The sequence below is a fragment of the Panthera pardus genome, unplaced genomic scaffold (genome assembly GCF_024362965.1).
Source record: "Panthera pardus isolate Hobbes unplaced genomic scaffold, ASM2436296v1 HiC_scaffold_16, whole genome shotgun sequence".
Taxonomy (NCBI): domain Eukaryota; kingdom Metazoa; phylum Chordata; class Mammalia; order Carnivora; family Felidae; genus Panthera; species Panthera pardus.
Genome location: NW_026526721.1, coordinates 4051566 through 4069519, shown reverse-complemented (window position 1 = coordinate 4069519; position 17954 = coordinate 4051566). Strand labels below are relative to the sequence as shown.

Sequence of the window (17954 nt, the reverse complement as noted above, 5' to 3'; positions counted from 1 at the left end):
GAAGGGATACGCATCCCTATGTTAACTGCGGTATTATTTATAATAATCAAGGCACAGAAGAAACCCAAATGTCCATCGGCTGATGTGGTGTTTATGTATACATGCATATATATTTACATGCGTATACGTACATACATATATAGATATATACATATGCAATGGAATATTAGCCATAAAAAGAATGAAATCTTGCTATTTGCAATGACACGGGTGGACCTAGAGAGTATATATAACGTTAAGTGAAACAAGTCAGAGAAAAACAAATGCCGTTTGATTTCACGCGTACATGGAATTTAAGAAACAAAACGAACAAAGAACAAAAGACAAACCAAAGCACAGATTCCTAATGACAGAGGACAAACTGATGGTCACCGGGGGCGGGGGTAGAGACAAACGGGATGGGGATTGAGGGGACGCTTAGATGCCTAGCACTGAGTAACGGATCGAACGGTGGGATCACTATACGGCTGAAACTGATACAACACTGTATGTTAACTATACTGGAATGAAAATAAAAATTCTTTTTTCAATGTTTCAATCAGAGTTCAAGGAAAACATCTCTGTTTTAAAAACTGTTTATGGGGGAGGGGAAGGGGGGAAAAGGGAGGGAGGCAAACCATGAGAGACTCTTAAAAACTGAGAATAAACGGAGGGTTGATGGGGGGTGGGAGGGAGGGGAGGGTGGGTGATGGGCAGGGAGGAGGGCACCTGTTGGGATGAGCACTGGGTGTTGTATGGAAACCAATTTGACAATAAATTTCGTATTTATTTATTTTTTTTAAATAAATTTCATATTAAAAAAATGTTTATTTATTTATTTTGAGGGGGGCGGGCAGGGAAAGAGGGAGAGAGAGGATCCCAAGCAGGCTCTGTGCCATCAGCAGAGAGCCTGACGTGGGGCTTGGACCCACGAACCGTGCGATCGTGACCTGAGCCGACATCAGGAGTCGGATGCTCAAACGACTGAGCCAGCCAGACGCCCCTAAAATAAATGTGTTCTAAAAGAAATGCACACCTCGTGCAGTTTTGGGGGGAGCAAAAAGTACGATACCCCCAGCACGCACCACACACACAAATTCCTCTCCTCTCCCGCTTCCTCCAGCCCCCGTTAAGCCAACCCAGCACACCCTTCCTGTGCCCCCACCTCTTGTGCGGGCCCCTCTGTGCTGTCAGGTTCCCTCTTGGGAAAGCGTGCCTCCCGAATGCCCATTTCACGTGGCCTCTGCCCCATTTCTATCCCCAGCAGCTTGAAGAATGAAAATGCAACATCCACATGGGAACTCACATTCGCCAAACACACGTTTACTTGAGCTGAGACGAGAATTTCAAACTTCACTGTGGAAGAGTGAGTCAGCGACGAGGAAACAAGGCAGGGGCATGGGATTTCCAACTTGCCTTTAAAGGGCCAAGGATCAATACCCAGGGCGTTTATTTTTTCCAAATCTGTATTTTCTCCTCCTGGGAGCACCCACTTAAGGGAAAAAAAGGTGTCTCCCATGGCCCTGGCAAGTGTAACTCAGGGCTTCCTGGCTGACGGGTACCGTGGGTGTGGTCGGGGGCCGATCTGGAACGGGGGCAGCAGCTGGTCACCGAGCAGAAGGGGAAGAGGGACGAAGAGGCAGAAGAAACGCATGGAAATCTGCCTTAACGAGTTCCTGGAGCGCCCCTAGGAGCCTCACAGCCCGTCTGCCTGCAGGCTCTGTCACAACCCGCGAAGGTCCCGCAAAGGCAAGGGCAGGCTCTGAAGAAGCTGCTGGAAGCTGCAGGATCGCGGCAGGCAGAACACGGGGTCCCCACAGAACGTGTCAGAATCGGGGCGCCCAGACCAGGGTGCCTCCCTCGGGCTAGGTCCACCGAGCCCGGGGGGCTGCCTGTCCCCTGGCGGCGCCCCCCTCTGTTCTGCTCCCCTCAAAGGAGGCGAAGCAGACTGTCTCCTGTCCAGAGTGTCCCCAAAGAAGCGGCCCCTCCAAGCATACCTGCTGGGAGAGAAACCCAGCCGACTCGGTTTTAGCAACGGCCGCAGGGAGAAAATGAGAGCGGGCAGGAACAACGGGAGGCTTTAGCCTTTGATTACACTGGGTCTTCGTACACCCAAATGTTCGAGGCCCTGGAAAGAACATCCTTGATGAGTAGCATCTGATCCCTGAAACACAGCCTCTAAAATGGTTCCTTAAAGCCAAGAGAATAGGTCACGGCCACCCTGGACAGCAAGTCAGGCCTGAAGCAAGGGGGCACCTTGCAGCCTGCGCTCTCTTCCCAAAACCCCCTTAGCGCTCGGAGCGTTCCTTTGTACCTTGTCCCAGCCAAGCCCAATCTCCGGACGTCCACGGCATGTGAGAAACCCCAGACCGAGGATTTGTAGATAGTGTTTCAGGGAAAACGACCAAAGACGCTGAGTGTGAGATCTGGCCACTGTAACCACCAATCCTGGGAAAACTGACCTCACGTCACTGATTCTCCAAGTGTGGTCCCCCGGACCGGCAAACCGCAGCACTGGCAGCAGCTGGGAATTTCTGAGAAATGCAAATTCTCGGGGCCCATCCCCAGACCTGCTGAAGCAGACCGTCGGGGATGGGTCCTCGCATGTCGTGCACACGAACCTCCAGGTTATTCTGACGCACCTCAAGTCTGAGCGCCTCAAATCTTTCTAGCGCATACACGACCCCTACTGCATGAACCGACGGACCACGGCTGCGGTCACCGGGAGACCACAGTAATAGCAGCAGGAAACCAAATTTATCACGAACGTCAGTCAGTTGGGCTCAGACCAGGATTACCTGCATGTAAGGGGGAGGGGGGGGGGGTAGGTGATCTCGGACCAATGTTCTCTGTGGTAACTGGAGTTCACAGGCGGGCCCCAGTGATGCCGGCTGTTAAAAGCAGCCTTGAATGCAGAGAAAGAGGATCTCTTTTGCATTGTTGGTGGGAACGCAAGCTGGTGCAGCCACTCTGGGAAACAGTACGGAGGTGCCTCAAAAAACTAAAAATAGAACCACCCTACGACCCAGCAATTGCACTACTAGGCATTTATCCCCGGGATACAGGTGTGCTGTTTCAAAGGGACACAGGCACCCCCATGTTTATAGCAGCACTATCGACAACAGCCAAAGTATGGAAAGAGCCCAAATGTCCACCAATGGATAAACGGATAAAGAAGATGTGGTATATATATATATATATATATATATATATATATATATATATATACACATATATATACACAATGGTGTATTACTCAGCAATCAAAAAGAAGGAAATCTTGCCATTTGCAACTATGTGAATGGAACCGGAGGGTATTATGCTAAATGAAATTAGTCAAAAAAAAGACAAATATCATAGGACTTCACTCATATGAGGACTTCAAGAGACAAAACAGATGAACATAAGGGAAGGGAAGCAAAAACAATATAAAAACAGGGAGGGGGACAAAACAGAAGAGACTCTTAAATATGGAGAACAAACAGAGGGTTACTGGAGGGAGTGTGAGAGGGGGGATGGGCTAGATGGGGGAGGGGCATTAAGGAATCCACTCCACGGGGCGCCTAGGTGGCTCAGTCGGTTGAGTGTCCGACTTCGGCTCAGGTCGTGATCTCGCGGTCCGTGAGTTCGAGTCCCGCATCAGGCTCTGTGCTGACAGCTCGGAGCCTGGAGCCTGTTTCAGATTCTGTGTCTCCCTCTCTCTCTGACCCTCCCCGGTCCATGCTCTGTCTCTGTCTCAAAAATAAGTAAACGTTAAAAAAAATTAAAAAAAAAAAAAAAAAAAAGGGAATCTACTCCTGAAATCATTGTTGCACTAGATGCTGGATAATGTGAACGTAAACTTAAAAAAATAAAAAATTTAAAAAAAAAATCTAAAAAGAAAAAAGAAAGCAGCCTTGAGGAAGAAGTCTCAAGTTCGGACCCGGCATACCCCCGTCTCAAGCTGAATCCTAAGCTACAGTAAAGAGAATGCTGGTACTGGGGAAGGGACAGACGCACAAGTCAACGGAAATCGAGAAACACACCCGCACAAATGTGTTCAACTGGTTTTTGACGAACCCGTAAAAGCAATTCACGAAGGAAGGACAGCCTTCCCAGCAAGCGCGCGTGGCGGTGGGGGAGGCAATGAACTTCACTGTCACACCTTACACAAGAATTAAGTCATAATGGGTCCCAGACTGAACGCATAGAGTTGTAAATGTTTTAGAAAAACAGGGGAGGAAATCGTTGAGATCTAGGGTAGGCAGTTTTTAGACTTGTCACCAAAAGAGTAGTCTATAAAAAGAGAACTAATTGGACTGTATCAAAATTTGAAGTTCTGCTCTAGAAAAGACAGTGCGAAGAGGGTAACAAGACCAGCTAAAGACTGAGCGGCGGCGTCACAAACCCCACGTCCCTACCCGGGAAGCGCAAAGTCCTCTCAAAACCCAACGGTAAGATGCGAGCCATCCAATCAGTAAATGGGCAAAAGACAGGAAAAGACACTTGACCGAAGAACATGTATAAACCACAAACGAGCACAGGAAGAGATGCCCAACCCCGTGCCAGGGACACGCGGGTCAACACGTCACCAAGAGGGGCGGAAATGCTGCGGGATGAGGGAAGCCTGGGCGCCCTGTGCGGCTGGCGGGGGCGGGGAAAGCCTTCCGCCCGTGACCCAGCCCGTGGGCACTTGTCCCAGAGAAATGAAGATTCCCCGCCCCCCCGCCCCGCCACAAACCCTGCACACGACCGTTCACAGTAGCTTTATTCCTCACAGCGCAGACTGGAAGTGACCCCCTGGCCCTCAGCAGGGGACCTATCTGTCCACCCACACCCTACACCCATCTGCACCGAAAAGGACTCGAGTATGGACATGCACAACAGGTGCTGGAGGGCTCTCCAGAATGGCGCTGGGGGGGACACGCCAATCCCAAAAGGTCACATGCTGCGTGACCTCGTTTATTTAACCTCCCTGAGGTGACGAAATACACAGATGGGAACCAGAGTGGTGGCTGGTGGGGGGAGGGACGGCGGGGGGGGGGAGGGGGCTGGAAGGGGACGGCAGGGGGACCCTGTGGGGACGGAGGGCCGGTACCCACGCGGTGACACCGGCACCACCCTGGATGTGACCCCGCACTGAGTTCCACAAGGGGTCACCACTGGGGATCTGGGTAAAGGGCAGACTTTCTCACGACTGCATGGGAACCTACAATTATCACAAAAGTTCAATTAAAAAGCGATAGGAAGGGAGGGGCGCCTGGGTGGCTCAGTGGGTTGAGCATCCAGCTCTTGATTTTAGCTCAGGTCACGATCCCAAGGTCGTGGGATCGAGCCCCGAGTCGGGCTCCGCGCTGAGCCCGGAGCCTGCTTAAGAGTCTCTCTCTTCCCCTCTGCCCCTCCCCTCACTTGATTGGCTGCCTGGGACACGGCCAAACACAGTCCTCTCTTGCCCTCCCTGAGCTGCTCTGCCCTGGGGATTCTTCCTCCAGAGCACCCACGTCTTGGCTCTCCAGGGGCCCAGCCCCCACCCCTTCTCACCTGCCCCCTGGCAAGACCCCTCCCCAGGCAGCCGCACCCACTTCCGGGGCCCACGTGAATACCACGTGCGTGTGGGTAACTCCTGGGAGACCCGCGCGGATTTCCAGCTGCCCCCCCCCGACATCTTCACATGGAGGCCACAAGCAGCCGAACGTGCCGGAAACGAGCCCGGCACCATTCCTGGCTTCCGTGCCCAACGTGGCCCTCCTGTACCTCCCGAATCTCACAACATGGTTGTCAGACACCTGGTCTCACCATCCCCCACCCCCAGGGCCAATGGTTCAGGGACCCTACCTGCAGCCTCCACCCCCTCCCTTGGCCATGTCCTACCTTCTCCCTCGTGGAGGGCGCCAAGGGCCTCCGGAAGGCCCTTCCTGCTCCTTCCTGGCCAGCAAAACCATTGTCCACACTGCAGAGGGGGACTCTAGAACTTGAACCTGGTCATGTAACTTGCCAGCCTGAAAGCTGATGGCTTCCCACCGCCCCCGGGACAAAACCCAAGCCCAGCAGCCTCCTCTGCCCACCTCGCCCTCGTTGACCCTCTCGGGCCACAGTGGCCTCCATTTAGTTCCCAGAAACACCAAGCTGCTTGCTGCCTCCAGGCCTCCCGCATGCTGTTCCCTGTGCCTGGGGACAGCTTAGCTTAATGGGCACGTCTTCGGGGAGGGTTTTCCTGGTCCACCTGTCCAGATTCGGGCCTTGTGACACTTTCTAAAAAGCACCCTGCAATTTTCCTTCACCACACTTTTGACCACTGAGATCACCTGGGTTATTTATCTGCTGGCAAGAGCCACCAGCCTCACTCAGCCCCACACAGGCCCGGCATGGGGTGGGGTGACGACTGCTACCAGAATCGGCCACTTCTCCGGGGCGTCCCCGCGCCCCCCCGCCCCCAGCTGTGGACCCAGGTCCCCTCCTGGGGCGTGGCCTGCCTCTTCGTTTGCGTCCTCTGAGCCACCCGCCCAGCACAGGTCCTGCCCTTCCAAGATGGAGCCGGGGCTCCCCTTCCAGACACCTTCCTCCCCGTCAACCACTCTCCCGAAATCCCGAAATGAAGTTGGCCCTTCCTACGAAGCCATCACGTGAAGCTGCCACAAATCAGGGACGATGTCTGGGTATCTTTTTTAAACTTGATTTACCCGCTCCCTTTTCTTATGTACCACGTACACCATTTGCCTCGAGACCGGTAGAGCCTCGAGAGCTTCTGGCTGGGTTCCTCGGTGCCTCTCGGTAGTTAAGAGTTGTCTGGAAAGGGTCAAATGCTTCGTTTGTAAGACTTGTGCCAGGAAGCTCGGAAGTCTGGGGAGAGCAGCAATGAGAGGTGGAAGAGATTCCCCGCCTTCCAATCAAAAGTGACTCTAAGTGCTCGCCTCACTTGCTCAGTATTGACAGAGCACCTGCTCCGACGACGCCCCCCTCGGCCAGGACTCCGGGCCCGCCCGCTCCGTCTTGCCCCCACGCAGCCCAGGCCCAGAGAGGTCCTCCTCTGGGGGAGGCCCCCAGGGCTGGCCTGTCTCTGCTCTCACAGGGCTCCCGCCCTCCCTCCCTCGGACTCTGAGCCGATTGAAGGGTTTCCAGCTTCTAAGGGGTGCCTGGGGGGCTCAGTCGGCTGAGCGTCCGACTTCGGCTCAGGTCACGATCTCACAGTTCGTGGGTTCGAGCCCCGCGTCTGGCTCTGTGCTGACAGCTGGGAGCCTGGAGCCTGCTTCTAATTCTGTGTCTCCCTCTCTCTCTGCTCCTCCCGTGATCTCTCTCTCTCTGTCTCTCTCTCAAAAATAAATAAACATTAAAAAAAATTTTTTTTTTAATGATGGGTTTCCAGCTTCTTGAAAGACAGTTTAAACAGATAATCTGTGATGGTGTAGATATCTTGCAAACTGATAATGCTGTCACAGGACACGGCAGCTTCTGAGGCAAGTGGCCAGAGCCTGTGAGGACATTTCATCAGCTCAAACAAGGCGATGTCCCTCTGTCGCCCAGGTACTCCAGGGCACCCCCGATGTAAAGGCCTGCTCTATCTGGGGCTAGTGGAACAGGTATGAGCCCTCTCCCCCTCCACAAAATATACAGGACAGGGGCACCCCGGAGCCTGCCGGAAGGAAGCCTGGAAGGGCCGGTGTGCAGGACCCAGATTTGGCTAAACATACACATCCTCACCCTTCACTTCCGGAGGCACTGCTCGGCCCCCCGGGGAAACCCTACATGCTGGCTTCTCACTACCAACGGGGGAAGGTCTGAATGGCGTGCACCGGCTTGCCCCGTGGTTTCCAGGCGGGTCTACCCCACCGTTCTGTACAGAACTTGTTTGGGTGACTTGTGCTCCTCTGCCCAGAGCCACACACACACAATCGTGGGGGGCCCGGTTGGCTTGTGCTCCGAATCTGGCCTCGGGATCAGAACTGACCCGTCTGTTCCTGACGCCAAGAGGGATTGCCTCACCTCCTTGAGCCGGACCAGGCTGGGCCCCTGGAATGCAGCCGGGAAGGAAGAGAAATCTGCAGGCGCCAAGGCTCCTAAAACTGTGAGATAAGATAAGAGAAACAAAAAAACCCAGCTCGCTCAGGACTGCACTTAGGCGAACTTAAGGACTAAGCACAGATCAGGCACAGGCAGCATCTATGGCCCTGGAGGGAACACATGGTTGGAAGCCTCGCCTGAGGGGAGGGGGCTCTGCCCAGGACCCTCGGTGGGGACCCCAGCCCACGGCGGGGCTTCCCCAGCCCGGAGGCTGGATGTCGTGAGCACCTGATCTGAGGTATGAACCCTTCTCTGCTCTTCTCTGTACTTCTCCCCTCTTGTGTTCGCTACAGCTGTTTAATTCCGCACTTTCCTTTCCCTTCTAATTACTAAAGTTTTCCTCCGCGGAACCAAAGTGCCGCGATCGTCAACTACTGTCATTCAGGGCACCCACCAGGGCCCATCCCAAGGCCACAAATGTGTACGGGGTCCACGCACAGCGGCAGGACAGCACCTAACCAGCCACGTTTCTCTGACGACGGTCGCGGCTCGGCCACCGCGCCCCAGCCGGGCTGCGGCCCCCGGTGGGAAGGGGACCGGTTCCACGGCTGCCAACGCGCATCACCCAGGACTCTGGGATGCGGAGAAGACGTCCCCCCGCCACCCTCAGCTCGGGTCCCGAGCTGGCACAGACCACACGATTCAGGTTTCCTCCGGGAAACAGGTCCGTGCGGAGGGTCCCGCAGGTGGGGAAGAAAAGGGAGCAGAGCTTCTGCGTAACCTCAGGACACGTGAGCGGGCTCTCTTTAAAAAGACTCCTTAAGATACGCGTTTCACTCTTCTGGGTCCCTCATACAGGGGGGCTCGCACGGTATTTGTCCTTTTGTGTCTGGCTCACGTCACTCGGCATGAGGTCAAGGCTCCCCCCCAACCCAGCAGGTGTCAGGTGTCCCCTTTGGGGCTGAACGCCCTTCCCTGCACGCGCAGGCTGCATTTTGCTCGCCCGTTCATCCGCCCGTGGACACGTGGTGTGGTCCCACCCCTCGGCCCCCGCGGAAGACGCTGCCGTGAATGTGGGCACGCCAGCACCTCCTCGAGGCCCTGCTTTCCATTCTTTTGGGCGCAGACCCGGAGGGGGAGCTGCTGGATGGCGGGGGAAGTCTGCTCGATGCCCCGAGGGGCCGCCAGCCGGAGGCTCCCAGAGCGGAACGGTGCCCGAGGCTGCCGACTGCTCTACACCCTCCCAGCACCCGCTCTGCTAGTCAGAGTCACCATCCCCGCGGACACGAGGCGGAAAAAGATGACCTTTCACTGTGCCCTGCAGAAGCACTGATGTAGGAAAAGCAACCGGCAGTGAAGCGTCGCAAGATGAAAACATCACAACCTGCAAACGCACGCAGCTAAAAATAACTCAAAGGAAGAGAGGTGTTTTCAGGGAGGTTGTTGACGTAAGCGTGCGATGGAGATGCCCTCTGGTTTGCTGGCTTGGCTGGGCCCTCCCTGTGACTCCTGGGACCATTCAGGCGACAGGGAGACGGGTACGGGAGCCAGGGGACGGCGTCCTGGGAGCCCCTTATGGTCGGGGACAACTTGACGGCGTCATTTCAGTGTCCAGGGCAGCGCCCCCCAGGGGTAAAGAGTGAGCCGCACACAGTACCCTGGGAGCTGTTTGTGTTACGTTTTGAAATTCAATTCTAGAAACACAGGAAATTTCAAAAAGAACACAGAGGGACCCCGATTACCCTTGACTCTGCTTTCCCCAACGGCCGTATCTTACGTCACCGCGGATGACATCAGAACTCTCACGTGACCACAGCACGTTATCAACCCCAGGAAGGGTTTTGCGTGCGCGAGAAGCTCGATTGGTCACGGGGGCACATCCGTGCCGCCACCCTCACAATCGCCACCCTCACAATCAAGACGCGGGAGGGGAGGCCCGTTCCGTCAGACAGAAGACTTCGCAGGCGCGTACCCCGCCCCCCCCAGTCACACCCCCTCTGCCCCGGCATCCCTCACCCCTGCCAGGCGCGAATCCGTTCTCCACCTCTGTAATGCTGTCATTTGAAGGGCTTAGTACAGATGGAGTCCTACGTGATGCGACCGCTGGCGACTGGCCTTTGTCTTCACTCAGCGAAGTGCCCTCCAGGTCCATTCGGGCTGTCACGCGGATCAAGGGCATCCCTTTTTCACTGCTGCGTAATTCTCCGCGGGTGTGTGACACAGCTGGCTCAACCGCCCACCCACCGGGTTCCCCCCCCCTCGGGCCTGTTACAGATCAGGCCGCTTTGAAGAACGGTGCGCAGGTTTTCTGTGGACTCGAGCCGTCGCTTCTCCAGGATGAATGCCCCGGAGAGCAATGAGTCAGACTGGGTCGCCTACGGAGTGGATGCGTTGTCTGCTAAGAAGCTGCCACGGGGGCCCCGTTTCTCCGCACCCTCACCCGCGCGTGGGGCCGTCACACGTTCACTTTAGCCGCTCTCAGCGCCGTAAGCTGGCATCTCACCACGGTTTCAATCTGCACGTCCCCACTGGCTAACGAGAGCGACGGGTGCCGTCCGTAAAGCCTCAGTAAGGCGTCCCCTCACATCCGCCGCCCATTTTCTCGGACCCTCTGGCTTGGCTGGTTGGTCTGTTTCTATTGTTGTGTTCCGAAGCTTCCCGGACGTCCGGATCCCGTCAGACGCGCGGCTCGCGGCCCGTTCTCCCTCCCGACAGACTGCTTTTCGCCCTCCCAACGGGGCGTCTGCAGAATGAAGGTTTTCAAGTGGCCCAAGGGCCACTTACGAACTCTGCCTTCTACGGATTATGCTTTGGGGTCACGCTGGACACCCGTGTGCCAAGCCCCCGGCCCCCAGATGTCCTCCTAGGTTCTTAGGAAAGTCTCACAGCTTCACACGTTAAAGTGCATTACGCAACTTGAGTTAGTTTTTGCATCAGATGTGAGGTCAGGGTTCATTCTGCCTTCAGACGAGCATCTGAGTCAGCACCACGGAGCTGCTCCGCACCTGTGCCCCAAACCGGCGGCCCTACGTGCGTGGGTCTGCGTCTAGGTTCTCTCTGCTGTCCCCACCGCCCTCTGCGTCCGTCCCTCGGCCACCACCGCACTCGGTGGACCGCGGTCGTTACCACAGTCTGGAGCAAGCCTTGCAACAGGGGAGGGCGTTTCCTCTCACGCAACTGTTCTGGAAAATTATTTAAGCCGTTCCCATTTCCTTTACTTTCTCTATACATTCTACAACAATATCGCTTCTCGGCCTTTTGGCTAAGATCAAGCGTAGTATACATTCTACAACAACCTTGCCTTCATCTACACGAAATCTCGCTGGGATTCACACGTGTGATTGTGGTAACGTTGTAGTTCACAGAACCTACCCAAAACATTACCGTTTCAATACGTAATTAATATAAGAAAAATGAATGAATTTTTTTCACGCTAAGTCTTAGAAAGCCCGTGTGTGACTTACACGTATGTATCCTACCTGCATTTGGACCAGCCGTGTCAAGTGCTCAGCCCTGGTCGAGAGGCCCAGGGGATTTTAAGCAAGAAGGACATCTTCCCACTGGGCACATGACCCGTGAAAATATTAAAAGCAAGAAGGGAAAAGTCACGAACAGGAAAAAGCGGACAAGTAATTGCTAGACAAACACATGCTGCGGAACGGTCCCGAAAGACGGTCTGGGGCGGGGGGTGGGGGTGGGCAGGGGAGTAGTAGGCGGGTAGAGAGGAACTTCGTGGTTAATAAATCTGTGAGACATTGCAGAGTCCCATTCTGGAGTCCTGACACACAACGGCACATTAAAGGCCCTGAGAAGTCCTGCAATAAGAATTTGCTGGAATGTGTTTACGCCGCAGCCTCTGAACTTATTTGGGCAAGAACACTTCTACACACACTGTTTCGCACGCTAGAGAACCTCAGAGAGCTCAGACCGGGTGCGTCAGTACGAGGGAAGGGCCTGGTCCTGCCGTGGGGCACAGGCACCAGGGACTAGGCTGTGAGTCTGGCTCTGCCCTGCACTGGATGTTAGACACCTCGTGTTAGTTATCTCCCCTCTCTGGGTCTCGGTTTCCTCATTTGCACAAGGAGTCCCCTTCTGGCCTGTACAGGTACGATCCGAAAATTCTAGCTCATCATTAGAATCCCATAAAACAGTGGCTTTCTGGCACTTTCCACAGCACAGTCCTCCCCCCCCCCCCCCCGCCCCAGCCCCAACTATGCTTTTGCTCTGTATATACGTTCCAGAAGCAAGCCTTCAAGTGCCAGAGAGAAGCAGGAGGATGTAGCAATCACGCCTCACTGCTTAGTCCACGCTCGGGAACTTGGCACGGACAATTCTGGAAACTGGTTATAACCTCTGGTTCTCTCCCATCTTCTTCCCCACCATCCGTGACCCTTTGCTCGGTGATTTCCCCAGGCCCTAGGAGCTTTCATTTCTGCACCTTCCCTGAGTCTCCCTCCCCTGCACTCCCACCAGCCGCACTGCCTCACCTCCTCTCTGCCTCCTCCGGTGCCTCCCCCCTCCCCCCTGCCTGTGCTCCCTCTGCCCCAGCATCGCGTCTACAGCCCCAGGCTGTCGCTGTTAATGCCCACGCCCTCTTGCCCTGCCTCGGTGAGCACACCATGGGGACCCAGGATGAGTGTGACAGACCACCACCCGGCCGGGGCCCGGGGCTCATCGCCATCCGGGAAACATCTCATCGCTCACAGACTGACTTCCAGGAGCCACTCGATCTGCCCCGCTGGCTCCCCCTCCGGCATCTGCAGGCCGACAGTGGTTCGCGAGAGCAGACGCGGGGAGTCCAGCGCCCCTGTCTGACGTCTTGAAAAGGGACGGACACAGAACACGGGCCTCTGCTGCGGCCACGGGTGACCAGGTCAGTGGGCTCCCAACTTCAGGAGGGGAGCAGCTCCCCGACCGGTACGTGCTTCCAGACGTGGGCCACGGGCCGTGGGGGCAGGAGGGCACGCGAGCGGCGTGGCACAGACCCACAGCGTGAGAACCCACCCGGCCCGGTTCCAGCCACCTCCCAGGGCGGAGTGGAAGGATCTGTCCCGCCTGCCCCTCTCTCCTTCCCTCATCTGAAGTAACTTTCCCCCACGAGAGGGAGCAGCTACACACACACACACACACACTGTGTGTGGAAGCCAGAAGGCAGCCCCTGCCCGTCCCTGCGTCCCGTCGCTAGGTCACTCCTTCCACGGGGGGCCACACTGTCTTGGGGTTTCCTTGGGGTGCACGGGAGGGACGTCTTTTGTGGAGATGTGCCCTCTTTGCAGATGTCTCTACTCGCGTCTCAGACAACAGACGACGGTTAGCCGGGACCCGGCCGTGTTCACTCCACGCAGGGAAGGTAGGACTCCACCGTCCCTCCGCGTCCAACGTCACGGCTGGGACGGCTGACACCTTCTTGGCTGGGCCACCTCTGCACGTGACTCGCTGCCCCCAGAAGCTTTCAGAATTTCTGTCTTACGCCACCGACCTTCGCGGGGGCCCTGGCGCCCTCGCGCTCGGGCCCTCCAGCCTCCGGATTTTCTTCTGTCACTTCTTTGATAACTTCTTCTGTTTTCTCTTCCTGAGCCCGAGTTTCATCGAAGCCAACATCGACACTTCCGATGCTCACGTGTGGTTTTTAAGAGGATTTCTGAGCAAAGAGGGAAGACAGACGTCTGCACTCTGCCCCCCTAAAAATGGGAACCGAGGTAATATCGACTTTCTCACGCGGATCAGAGCTTCGACGGACAGCCCTCACACGGAGACATGGGAGGGTGAGGCCTGCTTCTTAATCGTGGGCCTCGCGGGACACTTTCGAACTGGGCCCCTTGGGAGCGCTGGTGATGAAAAGAACCTCGTGCATCCTCAGGGGAAGGAGGGGAGCTCCGTGGAGAGCAAAGCGGCACAGAACAAAGTCCCGGGAAGCCCGGCGTGCCGGGGAAAGGGGGCCCCGGGGGACGTGTGGACATGGAGAACACAGAATCCACGGACAGGACGGCCGCGGCCTGGTCAGAACGAGGGTTGTGTCAACCTCTGCGCTAACATCGTGCCAACGTTTTGCACCTGGTTTTGGCCACGATCGAAGGCAAACTTACTGTAACTAACGAGCACATGTATTCTTAAGCCACCGAAGCCAAAGGCCTTCGCTTACGCAACACCCGGACCACTCCTCCTCTAAGACAGAGTCTGTCCTGCAGGCACGGTCTCCCCTCCCCACAGACGAGCGGGAAGGGACAGTCCTGCCACATCACCCCGAGCGTTATCCCCGCACGAATCATGATGTAAGGACGGCCGACTCACAGAGGGTTTGCCTCCAGCGACATCAAGGGCATCAATGCCGGTGCCCTGAACCTGCACGACATCCGTGCTCGCGGCCGTAACTGGAGACACGGGTCATGCTGCGGGTCGAGAACAGGCCAGACGGAGCCAGGAAGACGTGGCACAAATGAGGCAGAGATCGGCATCATCCCAGAGAGACCCAAGTCTCAGCCTTACGCAAGCTCGTGGAAATCTGACCCTGCAGGCCCAGGAAGGCGCAGGGGAGGGTCCACAGCGGGGTTCCTTTGGGCTTTATCAGGGTGAGGGGCCCCAGCAGGGCCTCCGCCGTGACCCCAGCCGCCCCCACTGTGCTTCTGCAGGGCTGCTCCACGGCCAGCTGCCGGCCTCGGAGACCCCTTCTCGTTGCCCGTTCTGGAAACTCTTCCCTCCGTCTGTCAAACTCCCACCCGATCTTTCAGGCCTCCCCCTAACGGCCCCTCCTCCCCGACCCTGTCCGGCCCCACACAGGCACGCCGCACCCACTTTTCCCTGGGAGGCCCCAGGCCACCCCCACCTTCCTCACTGCACACCTCTCTCTGTGGCAGTTTACAGCCCTGCAACGTTCCCGCCAGCCTCCATCTGAGCTCACCCTCAAACGCAAATGTTTTTCCTTAATGTCCCCTCCCCCGTGACCTCGAAGGCCCCACTTCTCTTTCTACTGCAAAGCTCCCGGGAAGGACTCTGTCGGCTTCCTCAACTACCGTTCCCTCTTGAACAGGAGGATTCGCTCCCAGGGCTCCACCAAAGCCCTCCCACCAGCCCTGTCCTCGCCTTCCAGCTTGCTGAGCCCAGCCCTCCATCAACGAGGCACCAGCCGTCACACCCTCCCTCTGGAACCTACTTCGCGTCTCTCGGGGCGCCTTCCCAAGTCCCTTTCCCTTCCTGTCCCCTGTCCAAAGCCGCCTCCGTAGGGTGACCCGGGCTGCCCCCTGGTCCCCTCTCCCTCTGGACCCAGCCCCTGCCCCCACGTCGCCTCCCGGGCCCGTGTCCCCGGTCCGTTCCTCGGCCCCCGACCCCACCGACCGCTTTGCTGACAACCCGGCACTTAAGCTCACACTGCTCGTCCCTAGTTTTAACAGCCACAAGGACAGGATTTCCAGCATTTTATAAATATTGGCTTCTTGAAATAAAACCGTTAGGTCGCTCCTCTAAGCACGTCTGCTGGAATCGAAGCGCGACAGCGTGATCTCCACGGCCATCCGTGTACCACGCACGCGAACCAGCTCTCCCTCAACTGTCACCGTCCACGGCCCTTTTGCGTCTGTGACCGCCGCTCCCCTCGCTGCGAGCGGGACAGGACAGCCACGGTTACGGACTCGCGCTCGGCAGGACTCCACGGGGCCACCTGCAGGTGTGCACGTGAACTCAGGCACGCAGGTCCAACCAGGCCAGCTCTTCTAGGCCCGCAGGCTGTGATGGCGTCTTCCGGGTCGGGCCGGGGCTGCGCGAACTGGAGCCCCGCCGACGCCGACGAAATGACAGCACGTGTTCCGGCGAACAGTCATCTGGCAAAGAAGCCACGTCCGATGAGGCGCACAGGCCTTTTCCCCAGTGGGCTGGCCCGCCACGGACAAGTGTGCAGATCCGTTCCCACTCCAGTTCTCTAAGTGTGAGTGCGGGAGCCCCGTTCCACAGGCGTGTGGCCGGGAAGGGAGAGCTCTGTTAGAGCAGCGCCTCCCACGGCCACCATCCTGCCACCGTGAGTGCCACGGGCTCCGTCCGCGTAAGGACGCCTTCCACGTGCTGCAAGCCTGAGGTCTCTGACCCCCAGCGAGGCCACTCCCCCGACACCCCCCACCCCCCCCATCTGTAGGGATCTCTCCCGGGCTGCGAGGGGTAGGACCCCTCTCCAGGATGCCGGTGCGTCAGGAAGGTGAGGACCCGGCCCCTCCCCCGGCCCCCAGCCAGGGTCTCTCCAGCCCCAGACGGAGAGGGGCAGTTGGAAGACGCCGCTGTCTACTCCTCCTCCCGGGGCCCCCACACACCGGTCACCTGCACCTCGGTAATCAGCATCTCCTGTCACCTGCCACGCATTTCCCAACCAAACCTGCAGCGGGGCCTCCTGGCTCTAGAAATATACTTTGTCCTACTTCCTCATTTCCCTCCCGCCTCCACCCTGTTTGTAATGGAATCCTGTCAGGCCCGGATTCCCCACGTGGCCGCCACAGACACAGATCTTGTCCCACCCCTGCCGAAGCCCTCTGTGGCATCTGTCTGGCACTCGGGATAAACTGAGCGGCGGACAGCCCGGGCTTCCCCCCCGCCCCACCCCCCCCCCCCCCCCCGCCACACCGCCTCTCCCCCCTGGGCACACGCAGCTGGCTCCACACCGGGCCCTTTACGCGTGCCACTCATCTGCCCCCGACACGCTCACCCCCGACCTCCACGAGCACCTCACGGCACTGGTCTCAGCCCCAACGTCCCCTGCTCAGACTGCCTGAGCGTGCCCCCCCCCCCCACCACAGCCTCCCCCTGCTTCCTCTCCCCTACACCCTCCAACCCCAACCGCTGCCCACCTCACTGAGTGTTACTATTCATTGTCAACACCTTCCTCCGCCCTCCACAGCGTGGGGCGTGAGAGGCAGGGCCTTCTGGCTTGTCCAACACAACAGGCCCTGGCTGAATAAATCTGTGTCGAACGAACAGCCGGGGAGATGAGGACACATCATGAGCTGTTTCAGGGGAGCCGGGCACGGATCACCCACACCGCACAAACGTGAACAGCACACCGCCAAGTGCACCTGAGTCACTGCTTAACAAACTTAACCTCTGAGACCACGTGTATCAGAAACATTCCTTCCATCTCCCTTAAACGTTTGCAAAACGGGAGGCGCGTTCCTGTCCTGGCTCTCTCCCCAGAGAACGATAGCAAAAGAATGGTGATTAGAAGGGTATCTGAAGCAAACTGAGTTCTTTCTCAACTATAATTACTCCCAGAAAAGGGATCAGCCTTGCAATTGGGGTTGACTGATTGATTGGCCTTCTGGTTAAAAACATAACAATAACGGTCCCTTCTGTTTCCAAAAGAGAATGTAACATTATATTCTTTGTTGGCAACTTTTTTGCCAACGTAGGAATCAAAGAAATCAACAGGGGAAAAAAAAACTCTGTACAAAGGAAGGACTTCGCCGTTTTTCCCTTTCAAAATCCAAACTTCGCAGCTCTATTTCTGAGCCGTTCACCGTAAGGCAGTGATGTCAAGGAAATCGGAAGCCGTGTGGAGCCGTGAAAATATGGAAAACGTGCAGGTCTGAAACAAAATATCTCGTGTGCTGTGTCGGGGAGGGGCGCCTCCTCCTCACAACACTGCCTACCTCTCCACACTCTCTGGGAGAGTTCTTGCTGTTCCCTGTTAGGGTTCATCACAAAACCAGGGTCTCCCTTACTTTTCATCCTCAAAAATACCTTCGGGAACCAAGCTGAGTTCTCCAAATTTACCTGGTGAATCTGGAGTTTAGGGAAGTGGCTTAAGCAAACGTGGTGTTGTGTTGGTGGCTTTAATCACGTAGACGGGTCCATGTGTCACTGATGTCACACTCCTACCATTTTAACGTACCCTTGGGGACAGTGGGGGCAATTTCTGAGCATTTGGGGGAGAAACCCCATCCCCTACGCGAAGAGCTTAATAAAGGTAAGCCCGTTACCCTATCAGGCCGGTGGATTTTCCACAGCGAGTTTACTCCTGTCTT

At 56.7% G+C, this 17954-nt stretch overlaps 1 protein-coding gene and 1 long non-coding RNA gene across 3 annotated transcripts in view; one reads left to right on the top strand and one right to left on the bottom strand.

The window, feature by feature from the left end:
- PRDM15 (PR/SET domain 15) overlaps positions 1 to 17954 on the bottom strand; it is a 68043-nt gene that overhangs the window by 49098 nt on the left and 991 nt on the right.
- Positions 7806 to 15417, top strand: LOC109256921 (uncharacterized). 2 transcript variants are annotated; one of them, XR_008422401.1, is made up of 3 exons: positions 7806 to 8254; positions 12198 to 12829; positions 13233 to 15417. It is a non-coding gene; the product is annotated as an uncharacterized LOC109256921 (long non-coding RNA). The 2 variants fall into 2 exon arrangements; XR_008422400.1 differs by lacking the exon at positions 7806 to 8254 and having other exon boundaries at positions 11198 to 12829.